At 37.4% G+C, this 19,739-nt stretch overlaps 1 long non-coding RNA gene and 1 gene segment (V, D, J or C); one reads left to right on the forward strand and one right to left on the reverse strand.

Annotated features, from left to right (window-relative positions):
* LOC127506802 (immunoglobulin kappa light chain-like) overlaps window positions 1–19,739 on the reverse strand; it is a 339,850-nt gene that overhangs the window by 214,808 nt on the left and 105,303 nt on the right.
* On the forward strand, window positions 1,507–19,121 carry LOC127506930 (uncharacterized). Its single transcript, XR_007928147.1, has 3 exons — window positions 1,507–4,952; window positions 5,085–7,441; window positions 18,781–19,121. It is a non-coding gene; the product is annotated as an uncharacterized LOC127506930 (long non-coding RNA).

The following is a 19,739-nucleotide window of genomic DNA, read 5'->3' on the forward strand; positions in this document are numbered from 1 at the left end:
AATCAACAGCAGCAGACCAAACACATTAACATTGTCATATTCATTACCATGACAAACTCTCCAAGAATTGTCATGTCAGAAATCTAGTTCGGTCATGAAACTGAAGATGGCACAGGCTTCGATCGGTCCTTTACATGCAGTCTATAAGCAATCACATCAATACCAAATGACTCAGGCTGATTGGTCTCTGCTGATCCTGCAGCCAATGAGATCCCTTGCTCAACATTTAATAGTCTGGTTCAGTGTTTGCTGTAGGCTAGTCCTGCAGCGCTATAAGAGTTCCTCAGAAATTCAGACACTTAAGATAAGTCAACAATGTTTTACCATTCCAGATACAATGTTACATGGTCTGATGTATCAATGAATATAAAGCCAAACATACACATGTTCAAAATGTTTGCTGTAGTGATGAGAGAAATTACGTTTTTGAAAACTTTTTCATTATTATTATTAATTATTGATGATTATTAATTATTAATAAATCGGTTGACGAGCATAGTTCCTGCATGTGTGCTGGGTCGGGACTATTCTCGTTCATGTCCGTGGCATGTACAGCAGAGACAGCCTGTCCAACAGCATTAAGTTCTTGTTATCAGAGACGACGTGAACCGACAGGCTTTAGATGGGAGTCTCAGTCGTATAAGAGGAAATGTCAAGCATCTTAGGGGGGCACTGCAGTATTGATCTGGTGAAGGAGGAGGCCATCGAGTAAAAAAGGTTGAGAAACACTATACTAGTGTCATCACATCGACACAACGTCAAAGTGACTGACAGATAGGGAACTCAGTTATGTAACAGACACGCCATCTAGTGATGAAGCATGGAAGTGCAATTAAAGTGGCGGACTTTCCTGCAGTTAGATTACATTGTTGTGGCAAAGTTTTGCAGGGCCAAGCACCACTAACATTTATATAATATAAAGATTATGTTACATGCTTAGTACATCAAAATAAATAAATAATGTTTCTGAAAGGTCTGAAAAAACATTGTGTTGTTTGTGATCCTCCATCAGCAGCTGCAGTATCTCTCAGCTGTATCAGTGCATCACTGTGACGTCTGACTAACCGAGGTTTTTGTACCACTCTTTATCACTGTGTGAACACATCTTTACTGTTGATATAGTGGTAACTCTGACAGTAATAATCTCCTGTATCTTCAGTCTGGACTCCACTGATGGTCAGAGTGAAATCACTGCCAGATCCACTGCCACTGAATCTAGATGGAGTTCCTGACTGGAGACTGTTGATCTGATAAATCAGGAGTTTAGGAGCTTCTCCAGGTTTCTGTAAGTACCAGGCTAAACGATCACCATCATACACTCTACTGCTGGTTTTACAGTTTATTCTGACTTCTTGTCCTGGTTGAGCTGCTGTTATTGTTGATGGACTCTGAGTTACAGTGATCTGTCCTCTACACTCTGAAAGAAAGATAAAAGAAAAGAAAATTAAATATATTTCACATTTTAAAAGAAATTATAAATCATTATGAATATTTTACCACAAACCTTGAGCAAACAGAGTGAGTGTCCAGATGAAGAAGGTGATTGTGTTCATTGTTGTTCTTTTGTCTTGTGTGATGATGAAGATTGTGTTCTGTTCTGCTCTCAGTCATGAAGTGTTAAACTCACAGCACTATAAACACTCTCAGAGCACTGAAGCATGTGTGACAATGCAAAGTGACTCTCTCTATTTAAATCACTATCCTGAAGACTGTAGATCAGTCACAAAGACATTTCAAAGACAATTCCCAAAATAAACATTTCATTGCATGGTATTCCAAGGAGAAGCAGGTTTGAAATTCAGTGTCAATGTGTTTTCTCTCACCCAGCATTCATATGTGAAGTCTATGGACCCCCTAAAGGAACATGGGACAAACAAATATGAGATTGAAGGAAAAATAATAAGTCAATGCCTTTATGTTACCCCGATAAATTTTGCATTTGCTCACAAAACCCTCTGAGCTCTTTGCAGGCGAATGCAAATTTTCTCGGTGGAACGCGAAAGCATTGACTTTTTTTTTTTCTTTTTTTTTTCTCCTATCATATATATTTTTTTCCCTTCACCATGTCCCTTTAGGGGCTCCAAAGAATTGACAAGATTGAAATACAATGTTTATAAAGTCTGATTTAACTTCTTGTTTCTCATTGATAGTCTGGTTAAAGGATTATAACAAAAAGACAAAAGTTATATCTGTTATATTTTAATAAAATTCAACCCCTGGGATATTAGGTGCCCAAAGTTGATGAAACACTCATAAATGACAAAGAATAAGCATATTGTATCTTCTCTTCTCAAAGTCTTCAGAAGTGAATGACACCTGAAGCCAGACACATTCAATTTACTAATGGCCGAGCTGCTCTTATGTTAAAAACAAGGTGGATAAAGACTATAATGTTTGTCTCATTCGTTTAGTGTCCAAACCTGCTCCTGAAGGGCCTGTAGAGTTCAGCTCCACGTCTACACTATCACTGACTTGTGCCGGAGGGGCGACAGATAAGAAAGTGGGACTCTAATGGAGACAAAGTCCACTTTCTGCTCTGACAATTCACCCATTCCTGAATTATGAGGGAAGTATATTAATATCCCCATACTTAATGCATTGGAGGAAGGTGACAGATGAGAGAGTGGGACGATAATGTCAATGAAAAATCCAACATAAACCAGCATAAATGCCATGTTGGTCCAGACTGGTTTAGTTTAGTATACCAAGGTCAAGGTCAAGTCAAGGTCAAGTTTATTTCTATAGCCCTTTAAAACAACATAAAATGCTGACCAAAGTGCTGCACAACATACAAGACAAAACATCCTCATACAACACAATTTAAATACTAATAAAATATATATCGGAAGAAAACAAAACAAAATTAATAAAATTAAGACAAAACATCATGCAAAATAAAACAATTTAAAACGAAAATTATCAAATTAAGAATATGCCTGAAAAAAAAGTATGTCTTAAGAGAAGATTTAAATGTAGATAGAGTAGGGGATAGTCTAATAGGAAAAAGGCAGGGAATTCCAGAGCTTAGGACCAAGAACTGAGAAAGCTCTGTCACCTTTGGATTTAAGTCCAGATTTTGGACCATTTAATATCATCTGGGTGGAAGATCTGAGCGTTCTCACAGGAGAAGGTCTGAAATATAAGAAGGGGCAAGACTATGAAGTGATTTAAATACAAATACTAAAACCTTAAAATCAACTCTGAATCGAACAGGTAACCAATGAAGTGATGCTAACACAGGTGTAATATGTTCTCTCTTTTTTGTCCCTGTCAAAAAACGAGCTGCGGCATTCTGTACCAGTTGTAATCGTGAGAGCGAGGACTGATTTATTCCAGCGTATAGAGCGTTACAATAGTCCAACCTGGCTGAGATGAAAGCATGAATAACGGTCTCCAAATCACTACAACTCAGAATATTTTTAAGCTTGCGAAGTCCCCTAAGCTGCAGAAAACTGGCGCTAACTACAGAATTGATTTGTTTATGAAATTTTAACTCAGGGTCAAATGTAACTCCCAGATTTTTAACTTTATCACGAATGTTATCTTGAAGGGGGCCCAGGGTAGAACTTAGATTATTTAAAAGGTGTGAAGGGCCAAACAACATAACATCAGTCTTTTTCTGATTTAACTGAAGGAAATTATTGTCCATCCAAACCTTAATATCCTCTAAACAAGCTAGCAGAGAGGACACTGAATTAGATTTTAACAGAAAATAGAGCTGAATGTCATCGGCATAAATGTGATATGAAACTTTATGGGACTCAAAAATTAAATGAAGAGAGAGTAAATATTAGGGCTGGGTACTGACACAATTTTCACCATTCGATTCGATTTCTATTCACATGCTTGCGGTTCGATTCGATAACAATTTTGATTCAATTCGATTCAATATTGATTATTTTGGATGTAGTATATCAGTTACAGTACATGGCAAATTTTCTAGAGGAAAAAAAATCTCTCAACTAATGCTGTAAACTACACATGGGAGTCAGTTGGTACTACTTTACTATAATAATGAAGGCTAAATTGAACTTATTTATATACAAACACTTCAATTACACTCAATTATGTTTTTTTTTTATAATAAAGAAAGTTTAGAATTACATAATCATATTTCTACTCCAATTCGTTTTTTTTTTTTGGTTTTTTTAATTTAAATCGTGGCTGTCATAACTGATTTATTTAAACATGCATAAATATTGAAGAACATTATAATGAATATGTAACGGTGCATATCTATATTTATCAGAATGCTGCTTTCTAGAGTACACTTTTCTAGCTGACTAATAAGTTTATGGTCACTGAATATGTTTTTCTGAGGTAAATATCAAGCGTTCGCGTCAGTTCTGGCAGGTCACGTCAGTCAAGCTCGCATCAGCTGACTCCCAGGTGACTCCCGTCTTCCTATAGGAATACGACGCCTATCACGGCATCCATATATAAGCTCCTCAGTGTTATCAGCAGCTATTGCATTTCTCAGGAGCTAATTAAATGGCGAATGCGACAGGCAAAACATCATCATCATCATCTCACTAGGAATTGTGCAATCGGGAGTTTAGCGAGAGGGATTCGTTCCCCACATGGATTTCACCTCTTGTACACGCGAATTCGCTGCATTGATCATAAGCCGCCTGATTTGGAAGTGACTGAGTTAACGTTAGCATTGTTTCTCGCATCGCTGCAATTAGACATGGACTCGAACAAGTTCAGATGGATCTGCTCTCCCCGCATGAAGAAGGATATCAAGAGAAGATCAAGCATCCACGCCACTCTCCTTCATCTCTGAATGTTTTCAGAAGCTAAGCTAAGTTCCTGGTCTCTGAAAACGCGCTCTGATGACGGAACTGATGTCTCGAGTTTTGCTTCAATGAGTGCGAGAGATCGTTGTCAGAGCGCGTTCAGACCTCACTAACCAGATGCTGAAGGCAGTTGGACATAGTGGTGTTTTAGAGGTAAAAAATGATATAAATACTGTTCGTTTTGTCGCACAAACCGATCGTTTCGTGTTTTAGGACATCAATGTGTCGTCACGAGCCGCAGGGTTTAATTTGGATTTGTCTGTCGTGTTTATTTTACTCTTATAGATGGAGTTCCCAGTTACACACATTATTTGACTGACAGACCGCAACAGTTGGAGTTAAAAATCATCATTTGTGTTCTACTGAAGAAACAAAGTCACCTACATCTTGGATGCCCTGGGGCTAAGCAGATAAACATCACATTTTCATTTTTGGGTGAACTATCCCTTTAAGGCTATCTAGTTGCTATGGAAGGCAAATGTATTTATGTAAAAAAAAAAAAAAAAAAAAAAAAATTGCTATCTTAAATTGTTGTCTTAGACTTTATGCTCTTTGATATCCGATCATATTGCAAAATTCTGTGTTAAGTGAGCGACTTCTGTGGCTTAAAAGTATTGTATTGTAACATGCTTGTCCTTAAAGGGGTCATATAATGCCATTTTTGTACAAGTTAATATGATTCTTCAGGTTCTAAATGAAAAGTTTGTAATATACTTTAATTAAAAATTCTCATTAGTATTGTAAGAAAACACTCATTTTACCTGGTCAAAAACAGCTCTGTTTTCAGCAAGCCATTTCAGTGCATGTGTCTTTAAATGATAATGAGCTTTGCTCACCCCGCCCCTCTGTTCTGTGGGGCGTTTTGACACAACACACTTGGAGTGTTGCCTTGACAACAGCTGAGGGTATATTTTGGAGAAGGAATGGCAGCGGGAGTCTTGCAGGATGTAACAGTATTTTGCAGGTATTGTTACCATTCATCTTCATGCAGTAATAACTGTTACAACACGATTTTTTTTTTTTTTTTGACATTATTTCTTAATCAGTAACACACCGTTATAAACCATCTACAAAAGTAAGCTTAGTGTAGTGGTACCACATTAACTTTACCACCTGCGTACACAGTTTGTAATAACACAATAACCATAACGCGTTGTTCGTTATAAACGTGGGATTATGAATTATATTGAGAACGTCGTACATATATACTTATTTTGAGTAAGGAATTACTTAATGGCTGCTAAAAAAGTATGTTCTGTATAGTATGAGTGTGTATGAATGTAATCTGGACGTACTACATTTACCATGATGTCATTATCATGTGACCTACCAGCATTAGTTGGGTTGCTTCACTTTAACAAATCCTCTCCTGTGGCCTCATGGGATAGTAAAGTGTCCATCAGATGCACACTTCAGAATCTCACTGAAAGTAGTAGATCATCTCGGTACTTTTTGCCTGTTCTATAAATACTGTGAATTCAGACATACTTCTTTTGACACATTATGTGATTTTGGATGCAGTCAGTCTTAAAGGGGACCTATTATGCCCCCATTTACCAGATGTAAAATAAGTCCCTGATGTGTGTATGTAAAGTTTTAACTCAAAATACCCCACAGATAATTTTTTATAGCATGTTAAAATTGCCACTTTTTGGGGTTGAGCAAAAACACGCCTTTTCAGTGTGTGCCCTTTAAATGCAAATGAGCTGCTGCGCTCGGGCTAAGAGGGCGGAGCTTCAAGAGCTCGTTCTCCGGTGTCAGGATTAGTGCTGGGAATTTCGGTTCTTTTCCACAAACCGGTTCTTTCGGACAGTTCGATTCAATAAACCAGTTGAAAAAAAAACGGTTCACTGGTTCTTTTACGCTCCGACGTAATGACGTCATCCGCAATGAAAAAACACTTAACACATTCAAATATATAAAGTCAGTAATAACATCAGTCAACTAAAACATCATTATAATCTGAAACGTTTCTTACCATTTAATTTTGCATCTAAAGCATCCATATACAGGCAGTGATGTGCAAACGAAGTTTTACAGTTATAAAGTGAATAAATTAGTCTTCATCAGCGCAGAATCCATGATCCTCATTCGTGGGCGGGGCCTGTGGCTAATGTGACGTCACGGGATCTGGAAACGGCTTGTTCTGAGACACTGCTTATGATTTATGGGGATTAAAAAAAAAAAAAAAAAAAAGAGGTTGGATTTTTATCATTATAGGGTGGTTGTGTTCACACACTGCCAACACACATTTATGTCCAAACACCATGCAAAAGTGAATTTGGCATAATGGGTCCTCTTTAAAGGAAAGGTGTGTAGAATTCAGTTATGTAAAAGACGTGACCCTCTAGTGAAGTATGGAAGAGCAATTAAAGGGATTGACTTTCCTACAGTAAATTAATATAAATAATATTGTAGTGTAGTTTTGCAGAGACGAGCACCACTCACATTTTCTCCAGATTTTAGACCAGTTTAGTAAGGGATATAAGATTGTATGTTACATATTTACTAAATACGTCATAATAAATAAATAAAGTCTCTGAAAGGTTTGATACACCATTGTGTTGTTTGTGATCCTCCATCAGCAGCTGCAGTATCTCTCAGCTGTATCAGTGCATCACTGTGACGTCTGACTGACCGAGGTTTTTGTACCACTCTTTATCACTGTGTGAACACCCATACACTGTTTGGATAGTGTACACTCTGACAGTAATAATCTCCTGTATCTTCAGTCTGGACTCCACTGATGGTCAGAGTGAAATCACTGCCAGATCCACTGCCACTGAATCTAGATGGAGTTCCAGTATAACGGCTTGTTGCTTCATATATGAGGAGTTTAGGAGCTTCTCCAGGTTTCTGTAAGTACCAGTGTAAGTAATTACCATTATACACTGAACTGCTGGTTTTACAGTTTATTCTGACTTCTTGTCCTGGTTGAGCTGCTGTTATTGATGGACTCTGAGTTACAGTGTACTGTCCTCTACACTCTGAGAGAAAGAACAAGAAGAAGAAAATAATAATACAATTATAAATTCTAAAAAAATATCTAAAATTATAAACATTTAATATTTCAAGAGAATAATTGTGGAGCTGCGTTACACAAACCTTGAGCAAACAGTGTGAGAGTCCAGATGAAGAAGGTGATTGTGTTCATTGTTGTTCTTTTGTCTTGTGTGATGATGAAGATTGTGTTCTGTTCTGCTCTCAGTCATGAAGTGTTAAACTCACAGCACTATAAACACTCTCAGAGCACTGAAGCATGTGTGACAATGCAAAGTGACTCTCTCTATTTAAATCATTATCCTGAAGACTGTAGATCAGTCTCATTTTATAACAAATACAGGACATAGACACAGAAGATCTGCACTGCGTTCACTGTGTATGAGTCTGACAGGGTAGAGAAGAGATTGTTGAATAAAGTCGTTATTTTTGTTTTGTTTTTGCGCACAAAACAAAACAAACCTTAAAGTTATGTCGTTGCTTTCATAACATGATTAACAATCTGAATTAAATGAATCTTATGATGAGGTTTTTACTGAAAAGTCATCTTGAATCTTCACTGAAAGTTAGTGTTTGATGAAACAGGTTACAGCAACACACAGGTGTCAAAAAGAACAACTGACTCTCAAAACAAATCACTCCCTCTTACTGTGTGTTAGATTAAAAGACAAGTAAAATAAATAAAATAAAATAAATAAAAACTTTAGTTTTGTAAAGAATGCAATCACAATATATGTGGTGTATGTGTGGAGTCATATTCAACATTTAAATTTAGATGAAACTTACAGTCCTGGCTGTGGTCTGGGTCAGCATCTGTCTGTTCTTGTTCAAGACCATCCCCTGGTCAGTTCCTCCACCTGCACCACCCTGGACTTTCTGTTTGTTCATCCCTCTCCGGATCTCCATCCTCCACCGAAGCCTCCTCCATCCATCTGTTGGTGTGAGGTCTCACCTGTCCAGGAGGGGGCGTACTGTCACAGTCTCACTTAGTTTGGACTTTGTTTCAGTTTCCACTTTCCCCCTGTTGAGTTTGTTGCCGGTTGTTAATTTGATTCATCATTCAGTTCAGGTGTGTGTCGTTAACCCATTTTAGCCCACCGGCAACTATAGTTGCTGCAGTGTATAGTTGTCATTTTCCTTTTGTTAGTATTTTTCTAGATGTTATCCATGTTTTATGTCTCAATGACATGCAAGAAAACAACCAAATAAAGGATTTCAAGAACAAAAAAAAGGTATTCACTTCCTTCCTGTCACATGAGGCTGTCAACTTCCTACCTCTACTTCCAGGAAGCATGGCGAAGGCAAACCCTCCCAAAGAAAAGTAATTTTCATGTTACTAATAAATATTTTTTGTTGACATATACAGGTGCTGGTCATATAATTAGAATATCATCAAAAAGTTGATTTATTTCACTAATTCCATTCAAAAAGTGAAACTTGTATATTATATTCATTCATTACACACAGACTGATATATTTCAAATGTTTATTTCTTTTAATTTTGACGATTATAACTGACAACTAAGGAAAATCCCAAATTCAGTATCTCAGAAAATTAGAATATTACTTAAGACCAATACAAAGAAAGGATTTTTAGAAATCTTGGCCAACTGAAAAGTATGAACATGAAAAGTATGAGCATGTACAGCACTCAATACTTAGTTGGGGCTCCTTTTGCCTGAATTACTGCAGCAATGCGGCGTGGCATGGAGTCGATCAGTCTGTGGCACTGCTCAGGTGTTATAAGAGCCCAGGTTGCTCTGATAGTGGCCTTCAGCTCTTCTGCATTGTTGGGTCTGGCATATCGCATCTTCCTCTTCACAATACCCCATAGATTTTCTATGGGGTTAAGGTCAGGCGAGTTTGCTGGCCAATTAAGAACAGGGATACCATGGTCCTTAAACCAGGTACTGGTAGCTTTGGCACTGTGTGCAGGTGCCAAGTCCTGTTGGAAAATGAAATCTGCATCTCCATAAAGTTGGTCAGCAGCAGGAAGCATGAAGTGCTCTAAAACTTCCTGGTATACGGCTGCGTTGACCTTGGACCTCAGAAAACACAGTGGACCAACACCAGCAGATGACATGGCACCCCAAACCATCACTGACTGTGGAAACTTTACACTGGACCTCAAGCAATGTGGATTATGTGCCTCTCCTCTCTTCCTCCAGACTCTGGGACCCTGATTTCCAAAGGAAATGCAAAATTTACTTTCATCAGAGAACATAACTTTGGACCACTCAGCAGCAGTCCAGTCCTTTTTGTCTTTAGCCCAGACGAGACGCTTCTGACGGTGTCTGTTGTTCAAAAGTGGCTTGACACAAGGAATGCGACAGCTGAAACCCATGTCTTGCATACGTCTGCGCGTAGTGGTTCTTGAAGCACTGACTCCAGCTGCAGTCCACTCTTTGTGAATCTCCCCACATTTTTGAATGGGTTTTGTTTCACAATCCTCTCCAGGGTGTGGTTATCCCTATTGCTTGTACACTTTTTTTCTACCACATCTTTTCCTTCCCTTCGCCTCTCTATTAATGTGCTTGGACACAGAGCTCTGTGAACAGCCAGCCTCTTTTGCAATGACCTTTTGTGTCTTGCCCTCCTTGTGCAAGGTGTCAATGGTCGTCTTTTGGACAACTGTCAAGTCAGCAGTCTTCCCCATGATTGTGTAGCCTACAGAACTAGACTGAGAGACCATTTAAAGGCCTTTGCAGGTGTTTTGAGTTAATTAGCTGATTAGAGTGTGGCACCAGGTGTCTTCAATATTGAACCTTTTCACAATATTCTAATTTTCTGAGATACTGAATTTGGGATTTTCCCTAATTGGCAGTTATAATCATCAACATTAAAAGAAATAAACATTTGAAATATATCAGTCTGTGTGTAATGAATGAATATAATATACAAGTTTCACTTTTTGAATGGAATTAGTGAAATAAATCAACTTGTTGATGATATTCTAATTATATGACCAGCACCTGTATATATCTACATAATCATGAAAGTCTCTAGAATCATCCAAACAAGACAAATCTTACAAGAGATCTATAGTTTTTGGCATACTTAGTCAAAAGTCCAAGCAGCAACTATAGTTGCCGGTGGGCAAATGACTTGTAAGTACATATATGACGGGGTAAATGGGGTATACTGTGTTTAATGGGTTAATAAATCAAGGTTATTGGTCTTGTTTAGTGCTTTTTGCTTTTATAATATCACACCTAAAATATACACTCTAAAAAATAATGGGTTAAAAACAACCCAAGTTGGGTTGAAAATGGACAAGCCCGGCAATTGGGTTGTTTTAACCCAGCAGTTGGGTTAAATGTTTGCCCAACGTGCTGGGCAGTTTTATTTAAAGTATTTTTTTTTTTTTTTAAATTACTATATGGCTGACTTAAAATGAACTCAAAATAGGTTGGAAATTAAAAATCAGACATAATTACTAGAGGCAACAATAATAATCAAAAGGTGAACATTTATTAATAAGCAATTTAATAAATATCTGTTGTTTAATTATTAATCATTTAACTTATAAATAAATGCTCATTTATTAACCCTTAAATAAAGGTTAATTTCCAACATACTTTGGGTTCATTTTAAGCAAAAAATACAGTCATTTTTAATCAATTGTTGAGTTAAATAGAGAGAGCAATCTTTCTAAAGCTCTACTGTCCACCCCAATGTCCCGTCTAATTTTTTTCTTCAATCTATTTATTTTTATTTATTTATTTTCATTTAACTTTTTGATACACACTGCCCTGCTGGGGCAACTTAATGGCTGCACTTTGTTCTGCACTAAGTTCAACCACTTTAAGACAAATGGATTTGTTGTTTGTTTTTTCATAGATGCAGCCTTTTTGGGTTCACATCGAATTTTCGACTTTGTGGTAGATTTTCCATGACGCACCTGACTTAAGTTTACCTGTTCCTGGGGCGTCTCCTAATCGACACTCAATAAATTTCCTGATCTTTCGGAGCGTCTCCAAATCGACACTCAATAAATTTCCTGATCTTTCGGAGCGTCTCATAATCGACACTCAATAATATCTCGGTCAACATCTTGACCCTCAAAAACCTAGTGTTCCCTAACCTGACATGCTGCAGCAATAACCAGTTTTTGTCCTTTAAAGCTTTAATCACGGCCGGGAGAGTTCCCATCAATTCCAGAGAATCTCTCTCCGAACAAAGGAATACAGCAGGTTTATAGGATTTCAGGTGCATTTCACAGTCAGTATAGCATGATCTATTACTCATTATCATCAGTCTTAATATGATTGGTTCAGATTTAAGAAAAACATCTCAGTTCCTCTGTCCTGCTTACTGGAGGAGTAAATTTAGATTAGAACAACTGAATCACAAGATCATCAAAAAATATCGCCGGGTTAATAGTTCAGATTACTCAATAGGTTAAAACAATTTTTCAAAGACAATTTTTTACCGTTAGAAGGATGCTGTCTAGCCAGCACAGCAGAATTTTTCCACTTGTTACAACACTCAGTCCTAGTGACTATTTCTCTATTTCAAAGTTAGCTTATTAGGCCTGTAGAAGAAAAGAAATGTTAGTTCATTATTAATTAGGTCCAAATTTCCATCACACTTTCATACATAATAAATCTGTTTATGAATAAAGATTGATCTGTTGAAAGCAGTTATTTTGAGTTAGATGCCAAATGTTCTCCTCCTAGTTAAATTTTACATTGCATACAACATATTTGCCCACCGGCAACTATTGCCGCACATTCAAATATGATTTTCAAGAAAAAAAAAAGAAAAAAAAAAACTGGGGAAAATAAATGCAGAACATGTTCACATAGGACACTATTAACACGACTATATGCATGAAACCATTCAGAAAAATTTGGGCACAAATGGGTTAATTATCCTTGTTTCCCGGTGTACGTGCGTTAGATTGTGGCAAGTTTTGCAGGGCCAAGCACCACTAACGTTTATATAATATAAAGATTATGTTACATGCTTAGTACATCAAAATACATAAATAAGGTTTCTGAAAGGTTTGATACAACATTGTGTTGTTTGTGATCCTCCATCAGCAGCTGCAGTATCTCTCAGCTGTATCAGTGCATCACTGTGACGTCTGACTGACCGAGGTTTTTGTACCACTCTTTATCACTGTGTGAACACTGGATCATTGTGGTAACTCTGACAGTAATAATCTCCTGTATCTTCAGTCTGGACTCCACTGATGGTCAGAGTGAAATCACTGCCAGATCCACTGCCACTGAATCTAGATGGAGTTCCAGTATAACGGCTTGTTGCATAATATATGAGGAGTTTAGGAGCTTCTCCAGGTTTCTGTAAGTACCAGTGTAAGTAATTACCATTATACACTGCACTGCTGGTTTTACAGTTTATTCTGACTTCTTGTCCTGGTTGAACTGCTGTTATTGATGGACTCTGAGTTACAGTGTACTGTCCTCTACACTCTGAGAGAAAGAACAAGAAGAAGAAAATAATAATACAATTATAAATTCTAAAAAATTATTATCTAAAATTATAAACATTTAATATTTCAAGAGAATAATTGTGGAGCTGCATTACACAAACCTTGAGCAAACAGTGTGAGAGTCCAGATGAAGAAGGTGATTTTGTTCATTGTTGTTCTTTTGTCTTGTGTGATGATGAAGATTGTGTTCTGTTCTGCTCTCAGTCATGAAGTGTTAAACTCACAGCACTATAAACACTCTCAGAGCACTGAAGCATGTGTGACAATGCAAAGTGACTCTCTCTATTTAAATCATTATCCTGAAGACTGTAGATCAGTCACAAACACATTTTCCAACAACTTCCTCATGTTGTGAAACATGTCAAACAATTATACACACATTTCTGAAGTCTATTGACAGAATCATATATATTATTGATTTGGTCATTATTAATATTGTAGGAAACCCCCCATCGGCCCAAAAACGTAATCTGACGGCCTGTGCGAAGGTTTAATGCGTGTATGCCTTTTCAGTGCTCCTGTTGAAGTTCACTTAATTTCTAGAATTCAGTTTCAATTTTACTTTAGCTGCTCGTTTAATCTGACTCCAATTTCAAATGATTATTACTCTTAGATGTTGTTTCCAATTAGAAATTAATCATTGGTTATGCATTAATTTAGATTTTTGATTATTCTGATTACTTTATATCTTCAATTATTCGTTCACTGTGGTCCCAGTATCGCTTAGAAAAGTCACTTCGGCCACAGGGCAAATATCTACCTTTAAGTCGGTCGCGCTTTGCTTACTCGTAACAAAAAGCATAGTTTTTATATATTTACGAAAACTGCAACTTATTTAAGGTAGCGATAGTCAGAAATCGAAATGGACTTAATTGATGTGCCCTATGCTTCATCTATTACAGTTTTTCTCGATTGCTTAAACACATTTCTTGAAACTATGCCTCATATTCTCAAAACAGTGAACACAAATCCATAACGTCTCACCCAATTCCCCAAACATCCTATTTTCAGGTCAAAATGAAGCTCTACACTCAAAACCATTCACTCTTACTGAAAAAACAAACTTTGCCCTCAGACATCACACACAAGACCTCAAAAACACACACACACTACAACATAATCTTACACACTAGTGAGATAAATTCAAAACAATACTACAAAAACAAAAAACAGTAATAAGTTGTGTTGCTTGTGGTTCTCCCTCACTGAACTTTTCACATGATGAACACATGTATACATTTGCACATTTTTTATTCCTTAATGTACTGTACAGTACAATACACCAAATAACAACAAAAAATATTCTGCCCCAGCATCACATTTTGGTCTGGGACAGGACAGAGAATCTCATCAACTTCACAGGCTGTAACTGGCCCTATCCAGCCAGTGGTGGTAAAATCCTCTTGCATGCCTGATCCACCCCTGCCACACATCAACTGAAATGTCTAGTCAGGCTTCTTCCATTCCATCGTCTCTGTGTCCTCAAAAATAGAAGTAACTGTAACACATCCTTTTTACAAAAATGGAAGTAGACAGAAACTCTCTGTATGTAAGGCAGTGTGATGCATGTGTTGTAACAGAGTACAGCACTCAAAAGTTACAGTAGATACACTGAGGTACACCTACCTGTTTTCCTCCTTGAAGGTTCTTATGATCGCGGTGAAGCAACTTACAGTTTTTTTCAACTGCTTACACACAAAATCTTTACTTGTCACACAATTTCTGAAACCTGACACTCAAACAGCAGAACCACACACCAAATCTGCAAAACCATACACTAATTCTCAGCCTTCGACTCGGTTTTCAATTTCATAAAACACTTTTTGCAAAACACAACACACAATTGAGTGATTCTATGTAACACACAAAAATCTAACAGAAAGTATCTTGAGTTCCTTTTTCAAACACAACCAATCAAAATGCCACACCAATTCATCAGCGCCTCACACAAACTCTTCACATGTGCAAACACTCACTGCTTTACTTAACACCAACCAATCATGGCTTTAGAATAGGCCTATAAATAGGCCAAATGTCAAGTTATAGATTTTGAACAACTTTTCTGTTGTTTACTTGCTTCCATATTCATCATTTCTAAACCCTATTGAGGATTTTTTCTCCACATGGTTGCTGGAAAGTGCATGATCGTCATCCCTATGTCAACATAACACTTCTCCAGGCAATGGAGGAGGCATGTGGAGACACTGACGCTGCCTCCATCCAAGGTTGGATACGCAAGAGAGAACATAGCATGTGATGTGAATGAAGTATTGTGGCCGGACCCAGCCAGGAGGAGAGATGAAGCCTAGATACACCCAACCATCTCGCCCACCAACAAACACACACACACACACAACACACACATGTTGGGTTTCCATGTTCTATGGGGACACTCCATAGGCGTAATGGTTTTTATACTGTATGTTCTGTATATAAATGTCCCCACAAAGTCAAAATGCACTGGTATTACTATGCTTGTGAAGACATTTGGTCCCCTACCAGGACACACATACACACCATTCCTTTGGAATATTCACCTTTTTCAAAATTATGCTAGTTTTTTTTTTTTTTTTTTTTTGTCCAACTACACATGGTTGATGTATTATATTTTATATTGTACTGTGCAATACTGTATTCACAACCACAAATGCTTACAGTAAAAAAAAAAAAAAAAAAAAAAAAAAAAAAAAATAGTTTGGTTTCAATCTTGCTTTCCTGTTTACCATGAATTTTTCAACATCTCTCTGCCAATTACTTTCAATCTTGTACAGAAATGTACATAGCATCTTATGAAAGAAGAGCTTTAGGTTTTGAATAACTGTGTGTATATGATATCCAAAAATAGAATATTATGGTAAATGTGTTTGAAAAGTAAGACAAATGTTTGCTTTTGAGATGTGTTTGTGATATTTTGAATGCAGTGCTTCATTTTGCAAGAGATGTGAGGCATTTTGCATTTTGTGTGTGCAATTCTTGGATTTGTGTGTAAAGTTTTGAAAAAAAGAGGCAAAGTTTTGAAAATGTGTGTAAGCAGTTGAAAAAAAACTAAGTTTGGCTGAACTCATTGCCCAGCCTCCCTCATAGTCATACCATGGACAAGGACATGGTCAACTAGTGGCACGAATTTCATCTGAGACTCCTTGTCTCCTTGCACCTCATCCTTGTCTTCGTCCTTCTCCTCTTCCTCCACTCCTTACTGCTCTTGCTCATCCTCTTCCTCCTCCTCCTCTCTGGTGTCCTCGACCTTTTCAATCATGTCTCTCTGGATCCATTGTTGCAAAACTGCATGAACTGACTCGGGCTCTTTTATCTCTCTATTGAAGGTTCTGATTGGTGTGTGATAAATTTTGACTCTTAGTGTTTCCACGTGGGTAACTGTGTGCTAATTGAGCTCAAGCTGTGCTGACTTGAGTGAACAATATTGAATGCTAGTGCTTTCTAAATGACAACATGGTGTAGGCAATGAGAAATGAAGGGATTTATGTGTAGAGTTTTGCAGTGACAGTTCAACAAATCTGATTCATGTGTCAAAACAGGGGAATAGTGTTTAGAGTTTAGGGAAATGGGTGTGCTTTTTGATAAATGGCGTTATGGTTTTGAATTTTTTTTTTTTTTACTGTGATATGAATGAATAAAAATGTGCAATGTATACATTGGTTGTGTCTTTTGTGTTCATTATGTGAAAAGGTTTTTGAGGGGGGGAACCACAAGCAACAAAACTTACCAGTTTTGGAAATGGTGTTTTGAATTTATTGCACCAGTGTGTAAGATTATGTTGTAGTGTGTGTGTTTTTGGGGGCTTGTGTGTGATGTCTGAGGGCCAAGTGTGTTTTTTCAGCAAGAGTGAATGGTTTTGAGTGTAGAGCTTCATTTTGACCTGAAAATAGGATGTTTGGGGAATTGGCTGAGACGTTATGGATTTGTGTTCACTGTTTCGAGAATATGAGGCATAGTTTCAAGAAATGTGTTTAAGCAATTGAGAAAAACTGTAATATGTTAGCCTTAAAGTTATGAATAAGCTGATGTGTTCCAAAACAATGACAAAATTCACATTTAGGAGATATAAGCATTCAAAACTCACAGTCTCTCACTTGTGCTAAAGTGGATCAGGGATTTTCATGACATCACTGCGGACTTCAGCTTCTCGTCAGATCTTCTGTCCAATCAAATGCTCTCTATATCTGAAGCGTCCCGCCCCCTACATTATAAATAGATGCTGAAGCTGTGGCTAAAGTCAATAATTTGTTAACACATTTACTATTTTCTACATGGTGAATGGCACATAGTGCACTATATAGGGGATAGTGAACAATTAAGACAGTGTAAATATGTTTTCCATTGAGGCGAATGAAGTCTGGTTTCATGTTAGTGTCACGTGACCCACCGCAGCGCGAGCACAGTCTGCTCCGGTCCAGAGACACGAGAGCACAGAGCGGATCATATGCGCGAGTCGACGCAGATCACAAAACGTGTCGGACACATTTGAATTCTGCACAGAAGCTGTATTTTAATGTGATATGGAGGAGATTAGAAACTGCTAGAGATTCGTAGGTAACTGAGGCTTTACCGAGCTAACGGCTCTGGCCGAGCTGTGATATAAACGAAACGCTATTGGCTATTTTATAAAAGGGGAGGGGCTGTTTGATAAGTCCCACCCCATCTTCCTGTTTCAGTTGAAATTACATCAACACATTGAATAATGCTGCTTGTTCCAAGGCACTTCAGTGGGCCTTTAAGGCAAGTCATTTCACTCGGCGGCCATCTTTGAAACGCCTCTCGCGCAGCTGTTTCAGTCGTGCAGTACAGCTCCTATCTCTTTCAATGAGGAAACATCAAATTCTCCAAAGCTGTTCACCAAGCTTATGATTAAATTGCATTTTTTAAATCGGCAATGAAATCTGAGATCAACTGTCTCATCAATTTTGCTTCTAAACGCTCAAATCATGACCAAAAAAAAAAAAAAAATCTGTATTTTTCAGGCTGGACCAGGAATGTGTATGTTACAAATGCCAGCGAAGATCCCTCAATAGGCCACCGGAGGTCTCACTCTCCCGAGTATTAACTGGACTACAAATCCCAGCACCCACATTAGTTATTATTATTTAGTCATCACTTGTAGTACACTTATGGGTTCAAGTGTAAGCAGTAACTAAATACGTTTTTTTCTTAAAATACAGAGATAGTATGTTAAAAGCACATTTTATTTCATATTCATGGTGTCTCAAAATAACAGTTGAGTACACTTAGATGTTCTTAAGATTATCTTAAGAAGTACTAAAGAAGAATTTATTAAGTACAAAATTAGTGTGCGAAAATAGAGCACTTTAAGTACATTATAAAAGTGTACTTTTTTTTTTTCACCTGGGGGAACAAGTAAGGGATATAAGATTAAATGTCACATGTTTACTTAAATAAATGTATGTTTCTGAAATGTTTAATACACCATTGTTTGTGATCCTCCATCAGCAGCTGCAGTATCTCTCAGCTGTATCAGTGCATCACTGTGACGTATGACTGACCGAGGTTTTTGTACCACTCTTTATCACTGTGTGAACACCCATACACTGTTTGGATAGTGTAAACTCTGACAGTAATAATCTCCTGTATCTTCAGTCTGGACTCCACTGATGGTCAGAGTGAAATCACTGCCAGATCCACTGCCACTGAATCTAGATGGAGTTCCAGTATTACGGCTTGTTGCATAATATATGAGGAGTTTAGGAGCTTCTCCAGGTTTCTGTAAGTACCAGGCTAAACGATCACCATTATACACTGCACTGCTGGTTTTACAGTTTATTCTGACTTCTTGTCCTGGTTGAACTGCTGTTATTGATGGACTCTGAGTTACAGTGATCTGTCCTCTACACTCTGAAAGAAAACGAATGAAAATGATATCTGACATTTTAAAAGAATTAAAAATCACTGTTAAAAAAAAGAAGAAGAAAGAAACTGTATTACACAAACCTTGAGCAAACAGAGTGAGAGTCCAGATGAAGAAGGTGATTTTGTTCATTGTTGTTCTTTTGTCTTGTGTGATGATGAAGATTGTGTTCTGTTCTGCTCTCAGTCATGAAGTGTTAAACTCACAGCACTATAAACACTCTCAGAGCACTGAAGCATGTGTGACAATGCAAAGAAGTGGGCAGGATTTACAACAGCGTGAGCTGCTAAGATTGATCAAATATGTTCAGTGTATCATCACATTTACCTTATTTTACATTCTAATGATTTTATTCTGTTCTGTGTGAGATTTATTGTACCGTATTCAACTCGTTTCAAGACATTCCATCACTTTACCCAATCCTGAACTTTAAAATGTAAAAAATAAATTAACACTTTGTCACCATTTAATCATCACTTTATCAATTAATTTTTATTTTGTTTCCCATGGGACAGCTGCTCACCATAACAAGGAAATGTTTTACATTACTGAGTCGACGTTCTGATGTAGAAACTGGAAGCGCTGGAAGTAAACAGCATAT

Source organism: Ctenopharyngodon idella, chromosome 24, assembly GCF_019924925.1.
Source record: "Ctenopharyngodon idella isolate HZGC_01 chromosome 24, HZGC01, whole genome shotgun sequence".
NCBI classification, from domain to species: Eukaryota; Metazoa; Chordata; class Actinopteri; order Cypriniformes; family Xenocyprididae; genus Ctenopharyngodon; species Ctenopharyngodon idella.